The sequence below is a fragment of the Triticum aestivum genome, chromosome 7A (genome assembly GCF_018294505.1).
Source record: "Triticum aestivum cultivar Chinese Spring chromosome 7A, IWGSC CS RefSeq v2.1, whole genome shotgun sequence".
Lineage (NCBI taxonomy): Eukaryota > Viridiplantae > Streptophyta > Magnoliopsida > Poales > Poaceae > Triticum > Triticum aestivum.
Window position 1 is genome coordinate 672984051 of NC_057812.1, and position 10300 is coordinate 672994350.

General features: G+C 45.5%; 1 pseudogene; it reads left to right on the forward strand.

Moving 5' to 3' along the window:
• The first annotated feature begins 5854 nt into the window (after positions 1-5854).
• On the forward strand, positions 5855-7801 carry LOC123154545 (BTB/POZ and MATH domain-containing protein 1-like; annotated as a pseudogene).
• Positions 7802-10300: the final 2499 nt, after the last annotated feature.

Genomic DNA, 10300 nt, shown 5'->3' on the forward strand with positions numbered 1-10300 from the left:
AGCTTTGCTTTCCAGGAGGAAGCGTGGAGGTCAAGCCCTTGTTTTTGAAAATTGATGGGCAATCAAAAAGGAAATAATCAATGGCTGTAGAAAAAGAGAAGTTATGGTGATGAACTAGAGTCGGATGATGCTGCGGTGCAAAATGAGCAAGAGTTGGATGATGCTGTGGTGCAAAATGAGCAAGAGTTGGATGATGTTGTGATGCAAAATGAGGCAGTCTTTGATCTTGTGATGCATCATGACCAACATTTGGATGATGATGTGATGCAGAATGTGGTGCAAACTAAAGCTGTTGTGGTAGATGTTCTGCAAACTGAAACTAAAATTGAAGATGTTCTGCAAACTGAAGTTGTTGCGGCAGATGTGATGCAAACTGAGCCTATATTGCAAGTTGTATTACCAATTGAAGCTACTGGAGTTGTTGTGCAAACTGAGCCTCATGTAGATGTTGTGGTGCCAACTCCAGCTGTCCTAGCAAGTCCAGTTATGAAAATCAAGCATTTGAGTGAACTAGGTGTCGTACGATCAAAAAGTGGTAAGTAGAAGAAGAAATCGAGTGCTAAGAAGAAGTGAAAACTTCATTTGTCAAACTTGTGTATGGTGATGTGTGTTGTGTAATGCTATTTAAATTCTGGCCGAATTTCAAATTTGACCCAAGATTCAAGTTTGACCCAAAATTAAAATTTGTTTAGTATGTGGTATTGATGGTACAATGCTTTAGTATTAGTCATATGCATGTTAAGCGATCAATCCGAGCACTTATTGTTGATGTGAAGAACTTGCCTCAATGAGCTCCGAAGCTAGGCTAAACACCCCATTCCTAAGCAAAAAAATTCAACCTTTTATAAATGGGCCAAAAATCTAAAATTGACATCTAGTGTGCAAATATAGGGTCCATGTCAAATATAGGATCATTTGGATAAACTATGACAAGCTTAGCCCTAAACCCTAGCTAGCTTGAATCACATGCAACCTCGTTCATGATAGCTATGTTGTGTGAAGGGTTTTTCACGAAAATACCCATAGACTAAGTTTCTTATTTTTCCCAGCAACTCACTCACGTAATATGATGATGGGTGAAAGTTTCATATTTTTATGATTTTTTTGAATTAGTTATGCTCAACCCTAGCTTGAATCCCATGCAACCTCGTTCATGATAGCTATGTTTTGTGAAGGGTTTTCCATGAAAATACCCATAGACCAAGTTTCTTATTTTTTCCAGCAACTCACTCACATAATTTGATGATGGGTGAAAATTTCATATTTTTATGATTTTTTTGAATTAGTTATGCTCAACCCTAGCCATCAAAACCCTCTCAAAACCCCTCATAACCCCATCTGAAACCCCGCATCCTTCCGAGCCGCTAGATCTCTGTTAGTGAACGGTCTGGATCAGGCGCTAAGGCCACGTCACTGATCCGTGTGATGCTCTGTGATTGGCTGCATTCGACAACGCTAGATACCCCCCCCCCCTCTTCTCTGGATCACTGGATCACTGCGTGTTCAACGGTGTGGATCAGCATGCAGTGCCACGTCAGCGATCCACGGGCTATGCTCTGATTTGATGTAGTGGTTTTTAAAGGATGCAGTGCCATGTAGTAGTCGCTGCCCTTGTTTTTTACGTTGCGTGGGCTAGCCGTTGGGCTCTGGTAAAAGAAGCCCACACATTAGACCTTTGGACCGAACGTTGCCACCTCTAGCCAGGCCCTAGCCAGTAGGCTACATTGCCATGCATGCATGGCGGGCTGGCGGCACATGCAGAGAAAACGGGGCAGGCATGTCCCCTTGACCCACGACGGCACAGACGCGTGCGGGATGTCGCAGCATGGCAATTGATGCACGAGATAGAAGAATGGGCAGGCGTGACCCCTTGACCCGCAACCAATGGCACAAACGCGTCGCATCCTGGCTATTGATCCAGCATTTGATGGCAGCCTTGGTTTCCCGCGCTTGTGTACACACCTCGATGGGGCGCCACCAAACGCCGCCCGCTCATTAATTCCACCTGGTGAAAAACACGTAGCACTTGGGCTATTTAAGCCACACCTATCGTCTTCCTCTCCCTCCTCATCCATACCCCCTACCCCATCCTCTCCCATCTGCCCTCCTTCTTCCTTCTTCTCCATAAACCAAACCCGATCAAGCCACCATGCAGTTCACCGGGCTACCTACCGTGTGCCGCCCACCTTCCCCGAGAGGCTCTACCCTGTCGGAGTCCGGGTGGAGAACACCCTACGGGTGTGGGCGATCTCGAGGTGGAGGGGGCAAGAGGGCTGACCGAGTTCTTCCTCTCCATCGGCTACCGCCACCTCCCGAGGGGCTCTCCGGTCATGTTTCAAGTCGAAGAGGTCAGTAACAATGGCTATGCTATCGGGCTCATCGTTAGGTTCACCAACCCCTTCGACGCCTACTACCTCCTCGGCCGTGTTTTCTGGTGTGGATGCGAGTTCATTGCATTCACTATGTACAACATCTTCACCGACTTCGACAGCGCCTTCCCCGCCGATGAGCGCATGCACACGCTCCCGTACCCCACCGACGACGACGAGTGAAGGAGTTGGCCATGGAGGAGTTGTCCTTGGAGCCCTACAGCAAGCAAGCAAGCCGGGGGTGTTTTATCTTATCTAGGGTGTCGTTTTATTATTGTCGTGTTGGGTTGAACTATGAACTATCTATATAAGTTGTAATGGTACTATGTATGTCGTTCTTGGGACCCGTTTATCTATCTTTAATGTGGTACTATCTAGCTCATGCAATGCTACAACTTATGCTACTATATTGTGATGTGTTCTATCTATTTTTCTTTCTATCTAGTTGATATATATCGTGGTGTGCTGCACGTGTGCATGCATGTATCTAGGCCCTAGCTAATAGGGTCACCCTAGCTAGTAGGTGTAGGGTGTAAATTTTGTGCAACCATGGACATGCAACTGAAATGCCCAAAAGAAATATTGATGTGCTCCTAAAAATATTGGTTTGAATTTTACCTCTGGCCATTATTTTTAGAGCAAAACATGAACATTTTCTTGGACCTATTTCAAGTGAATTTTAACTTGATCATTTCCAAAAATGTTTTCTGAGGCTTTCACATATCCCCATCAAATTTGGGTTTCATGGAGCCATAGACATGCATAAAAAGAATCACAAAACAATAGTGGACAAGCAACAAATATGTAAAGAAAAACAAAAAAGTACAATACATACGGCCCAATATTTATTCGACACAAAAATTTGGCTAAAGAAAAAACAAGTAAAGAAGTATATGTTTGTTAAAGGTTTATTTGCCGAAGCAACATTTTATTTTTGAGGTTTTAGTCGAAGCATTTTTTAAACATGGGCGCCTCTATGCTATAAAACTGGGCTGGTGCTCCTATGCGGGTGGGCTTGTCTCAATTTGGGCCTGGTTATTTTCTCACAGCTCAACATCTATTTGGCAGCAAGATTTGTTTTTCTGAATTTGGGGGGTGTGCACTCTATTCACTGAAGAACAAGAACAGAGCATGAACACTGGATATCTCTGCTTTGATTCAGTTACAAGAACTTGGCATGACGCACATATCGCATCCTATTACCAGAATATCATTGGGTCTGAATATCATTACCAGAATTCAGGCTTTGCTTCACATAAATTCAAATTCAGCTAACAAATGATCCCTAACTTACTAAAACTACTAGCTAGACACAATAACTGAAACTAAGGACCCCTTACTCTGAAACTAGCTTGACAAACATACTGAAACTGTAACAATTTCTAGTGATTGATGAACATCAAGTAAAAGAAACTCATAGCAATGACACAACAATAAAATGCTCCAGCCATCATATTTGCTTGCTGCTTCAAATCGATCAGCTGCTTTAGTTGCTTGCCCGTTTTCTTCAATTCACACTTCACTTCAGCACTGTCCATCATCGCATCGGCTCTGTCCATCAAATGTGAGGCGTGTTCGACACCAAGCTGCCCCCCAAAATTGAAATTGAGCTCTTGTGTTGAAGCCTCCAATTTCAACCTCTCAACGTACTCATCGAGCCACTCGAAATGTCCACAATACTTCAGAACCTGAAAAACAAGGTAAACTGGGGTCGACAGCAGTATGAACCCTAGATCAGATCCACCGCCCAAATTCGAAGGAAAAATAAAAAAATCGATCCAGCTGCTTGGTGCGGTACACGGATCTAACCTGCCCTGGTTGTGGCTTGCTCAAGAATTTGACGAACTCGCGCCCACGGTTGCCATTTTCCTTCTTCACACAAGTCAAACGCTTCAGAGGCTCCATGCGCGGGCAATCGGGGCATCTTGTCAACAACACTGGACCGTAGTGCGGCCATGATTGGCAGGAGGCCGAAGTTGAGCTAGACATCACTCACCGGTGGCGCACTCGCCGGCGGCGCGCTTCGTTGCCAGAGAAGAGGAAGAACAATGTGGGGGGAAAGGGGATAGGGGAAGGCAGGCAATGGGGGGTGGGGTGGCTCAGGCTCATGGATGGCTCAGGTCTGGGCATTCTTATGTGGATAAGTTGTGGGTCATGCACGCATGTGAGTAAGTGGTGGGTCCCACATTCATGTGGATAACTGATGGGTCCCGCGTGTCATAACTCAAACCACTAACCCCTTATGTTTTGCATTTCATGGTTAAACAGGGCCATGTCGCATTGGAGCTATTATTGGCTGCAAAAGGTCGCACCAGAGATATTTTCGTCAACTACGTCGCTCCTCATCCAATTCATCTCAAAGACGTCGCACAGGGGCTGGCCTGTAAGCCCGGTTTTTTTCAACCGGTTTGGATGGAGATCACTGCATAGGATAGGTCCTTAGTGTATCCTCGTCCAGCCATATGCGGCTTTGAAATTTGTACTCTTTATATTTTGCTTTGCTCCTTTTGTGAGCAGTACTTTGCAGATCAGACTTTGTTACTGTCGGCTTTTTAATAAAGTGGTCGCATGCATCTTTCTGATGCAGAGGCCGGGGGATGACCTCCTTTGTCAAAAAATAGTCTCATGAAAGGGGCAGATCGTGAGGCGATGGAGCGGGGTACGAAGATGCTGAGAGATAGTGGCAACAACATGGTGATGATTTGCGTTGCGGCCACGGACGACTCGGCAGCGAGTTGATCTATGAGCTACAGCATCGCCATCTTCAGTATTACTGCAGGGTTACTTTAGTTTTCTGCCCGTTGTTGCCTTCCTTTTGGTTTAAACTGTTTGTGTCCTCAGCTCCTGCGGGAGCGTTGGGAGTGCTCGTGTGTGGAGCCTGTTCCCTGAACTTTCTGCGTGGTTCTTTTGTGAGACTTGGGTGTCGTCGGGTTTTCGCTCCATAGCAGGTGTTAATTTGGTAGGCGAGTTCCTACTGTGGGTTTTCTGGCAATGCACTGAACTCAGTTTCCCCCTACCATCCCCTTCTGACTTTGGTTCGATGTGTATTTCGGTTATTCAGTTATAATGGAAAGGGGTTATGCCCGGTTGAAAAAAAAAATCGTCGAACACTTGAAGGATGGCGGAGGTTTCATGGCTGACCGGCGACGTTGAGCCGATGTCAAAGCTGCTAGCAGTCGGTAGGGCTTCGAGATGGCCGGCTGTCAATGGAGAGGCCTGGAGGAAGAAGATTCGGCTACGGTATATAGATGCGGCCAAAGGAGATCGGTTAGATATATGCTCTAAGGACCAAGCTAGCTAGCTAGCGTTTGCTTAGCTTTAGCGTCCATAACAATTTCTTCTAGGACTCATAGCTACCACGACAAATAACCAAGACAATTCCTAAAACTTACCAGGCTGTACATTAAGGAGTATGTATGGATTTGGAGTCTACCTCTTGTGACTATATATAGATCTTATCTTTTGACGGCGTTCATCCTTCAGCCATGACTATTGCGTGTACAAACCTGACCAATGTTGTGCGCTGGGTGCATCTGCTCAGGATCGATGGCTACAACATCACCAAAGCCATGAGCAGCGACTGCTGGATCAAGTCAAGGTGGAACGTGGGCGGGTACGAGTGGGGAGTCCACGTCCATCCTGAACTGCCGAACGACACCATCGACTATCGACCATGGCTCGCGCTGAGGCTCGCCTTCCTCAGCGAAGGCTGCACTACACCCAACGTGCAAGCGAGCCTTCGCTGCCGTTTGGTGGATCCGAGGGGCACAGCTCAAGATGGCAACAGGGATGAAACCCATCGGATTTTGCCTTTCCAAACTCATCCCCACGAGAAAATCGTAAACCCGTCCTCGTCCCCATCACCGTGTGCGGGGCTAGTTTTCTTCTCGTCCCCTAAACCAATCGGGTTTTGGGGAACCCACGGAAAGCCCACGCTAAAATCAAAATACTTAAACAAACATAGTGGCGACAAAGAATAACACATCAGCAGCAAAACAAGCATATTTCAACAGAATAACTTGAGTAAATTTCAACAAAAAAACAATAGTAGATGGTTTAACAACTATATAAGTTTCAAAATAGAACTTATAGTTCACAAATAACTTTAAACTTGGAATCATCATGGCATCTTTCACATCTCCAAGCCTCCAAACGACCATCTTCAAATCTTCCAATGCCAAATCAAAATGCCAAGTCCTAGGGAAGATCAAAATTTGCTCAAGCTAAAGTCAAACATGAGAAAAATATGTAGATTAGTATATGAAATTTGCAAGTACCTGTACTTCACCTGCATTCCCTCTTGAATGTCTTGAAGACAACTCCGAAAGCTTTGTTCTTATTCATTGTCAGCATCTATGAGAATCAAATAAGTAGTAATGAACATCTTATGAAACATTGCAGCAAGATAATGATAGACTTTATGATGATATGTAAAGAAAGACACACTTTTATATTTGTTTCTTATCCAATATTGTGAACACATCAAGGCCTCTAAGATTTCGGGGGTAAGATGACTACAGTGGTAAAAAAATAATGTAATTTCATGGGTATTGCCGGGTTTCGGGTTCGGGAACTACCGAAACGGGTGTAAACCCACGAAACATGTCAGGTTGTATAATGTGCCTAGCAACAGCTCCGCGGGGCTGAAAAGATGTCCATCCCCGTCCCCTAATAGGGTAAAAACCCACGGGGACGCGGGTTTCGGGGCCCCATTGCCATCTTGAGGCACAGCCGATCCTTCCGAAGAAAAGAGTATCACGTGCAGGTTCAACAATCGTCCGAAGCGCCAGCTTGGTGTCTCAGGAGATTGCTCGGATCCAGTTTATCTCATGTCGGCACGGGAACTAGAGACGTCATGCTATCTCAAGGACGACTCTTTCACCGTTCAATGCACGGTCACGGTGCTCAAGGACCTGGCCGAAGTGACAATCCGAGATGACTAACCATTGCCCGTCGTGCCGTCCTCGGGCTTGCACCAGCTCCTCGGCGAGCTGCTCCAGAGCGGCACAGCGGCGGACGTTGAGTTTATCGTGTCCGGTGAGTCCTTGATTGCTCACAAGAACATATTGGCGGCGAGGTCCCCTGTGCTCATGGCCGAGTTCTTTGCGCAAATGAGGGAGGCGAGCTCTCGGGTCGTCGTGATCGAGGGCATGGAGGCGGCGGCGTTCAAGGCCATGCTGCACTTCATCTACACCGACATGGTGCCGGCTGAACTTGACGGGCAGGGCGAGGCGGCGACGTGGATGGTTCAGCATCTACTTGTGGCTGCTGACAGGTATGGACTGGACAGGCTCAAGCTAATTTGCGTGAACAAGCTATTCAGTTGCATCACCGCCGACACAGCAGTGCCAATTTTGGTTTTGGCCGATCAACACAACTGTTCCCAACTCAAGGCCAAGTGCGCAGAATTCTTGTTCAACACACTCCCGTGATGCTAGAAGGTGTACAATGAAGCACCATTAATAAGTCAAGCTACCACATGGGGCTAAATCTAGAAGTAACTTATATCCATCTTTTCACTGTCGAATTCTGTCCATCTTCTATTCTTTTTCACAGGATTTTCAACGTGTTTTAAGAGCAATTGGTTGCCTGCGTTTTCCCATTCGGTTTGATGTACCTTGGAAGTGTATTTTTGAGAATAAGTATCTTGGAATTGTGGAACCTTGGTTGGGATCAGGACCCAGAGGTCATCGATTTATGCAAGCAGGTTGATGCTTGAGTAATATAAGTTTATCTGCAAAAAAAAGGAATTGTGGAACCTTGTGATATTTAAGCATGCTATGTATATGTAGTCTGTACGACTTTGATTGATTGTTATTGTGGCTCATAGCTTTTGGCCATTTTTCTTTTTTGAAAAATCACCGGTAGGGAGAGCGTCCCCAGCTGAATATATTACTGAAAGCGCCAGAGGCGAGGTTACAAGAGAGCGCTAGCGCGCAGGGAAAGATATTGGTGCCAAGACACGGCAGCCACCTTTTTATGAGCTAATCTAAAGGTCCAGAGGGAGAAATCATTTACAAGGTTCAGAAGCATAGTCCTAGGCGTGTGATTTTTATTGCGAAAAACGCAAACGTTACTAGAGTCCCAAATTTTCCACAAAATAGCGAGCGCAACCAACGGCCAAATGCCTTAGTCGAGCCCAGTCGGCGAACCTATATCTCAAATTCAGCAAGCGGGAGTGGTGCGGCGAGCTGTAGGGCATCCCATACCTGAACTGCAAATGGTCAATGGACGAACAAGTGAGTAAAATCCTCCACTGGTGCATCACATCGAGGGCAAATTGTCTTCTTGAGGAGATTGTTCTTGGTGTTGAGATGATCCTTGAAGAGGAGACAATCAAAAATCTTGACCCTGATGGGAACCTTGAATGACCAAATAAGCTCGGCGAAGGGGTCGATGTCGTTTTCCTCAGTGATGATGGTTTAGGCTTGTCTGGAGGAGAAAGGTGTGCCGTGTAGAAGGAACCTATCATCAGAAGCATCATTTGGGGCAAAGTCATGCTTACAACACAACCACCAGCTCGTTTGAAGCAACATTAGTAAGGCGATTCCGCAGGTTATCTAGTAATCCATCCCACATGACCAGAGACACTAAAATGGTTGGTTTTATGGTGTGTGAGCAGATGTGTGGGTAAACAATGGTTAGAGGTTTATGAGTGACCAAGTATCAGACCCAAAAAAGTAGTATATAAGGCCATTGTTTGTCAGCGCAAAGGATATATTTTGAAGTGTAGATAGCTGCGAGTTTATCACTTTCCAAAGAAACGAGGGGTTTGAAGGTTTATCTGCGATGGAGTGGGAGTATCTATTATGGTACCAATTTACCCAAGGTAGGTTGTTACCCTGAAGTAGTTTGAAAGAAAACTTCATTAGTAAGCAGTTATTCTAGAGAAGCAAATTTTTATGCCTAGACCACCAAATTATTTAGGTTTGAAAACATTTTTCCAAGCAATAAAACATTGTGCTTCCGAACGTTCCTTCGCGGCCCAAAAAAAGGCTCTACGAATCGCGTCTAGCTTTTTTAAGATCTTCTTTGGGATACAGAAAAACGACATGAAATAAACCACTATTGAGTCTAATACATAAGAGAATAGGGTTAGACGAGCTCCATGAGAGAGTAACCGAGCAACCCATCCAATGAGGGTGTTTTAAAGTGTGTTGGATGATGGGTACGAAAGCTGAAGAAGGTAGACCAATGTAAGGTTGAGGGACGCAAAGAAGACACATCTGAAGATGTGTCTAATTACATAGGCTAGGTTGGGTGAGAGGTGGATGGCGAGAAAAGTTGTTTTGTGTAAGTTGAGAGAGAGAGGCTGATCGTGTTGGCAAAATTATCGAGAATTTGTTTGAGCTGGTTTGCCCCGTTGAAGGTGGCATTTGCCAGGATGAGTGTCATCCGCGTATTGTAGAACGACCTGGGTGGGGGGGTACAATTTGGTTCTAAAGGGTGGTGAAGAAGGCCATTATTGTGAGATAGTAAGATTCAGACATTGCAGGATGTCGCCAAAAATGATGAAAATGTGTGTGTGGGGGGGGGAGCGGGTTGACCCATTGAACCCATTTCAGGGGGACACCCCTGTCAGTGAGAAGCTGCAAAATGGGGAGGGGAACCGATTGAATCAAAAGCCTTGCGGAAATCCAGTTTAAAGATCATGACGGGCGCTTTTCTCGTGTGGCAGCAGTTAAGCAAGTCAGCTGCATAGATGAAGTTCTCAGCAATTGATCTACCATTAGTGAATCATGTTTGGTCATCATGGATGAGCGGTGGGATAAGAGGCTTTAGGAGCTTTGCAATGGCTTTTGGAGGGCAATTTTGAAAGGAAATTGGTGGAAAGTCATTTCTAGTTCTGGCAAGGGTGTCCTTGGAGAGCAGAATCATGAATGCTCTGTTGAGATGTTCAACACCTATGGTCTGTTTAGGGATAATAACAT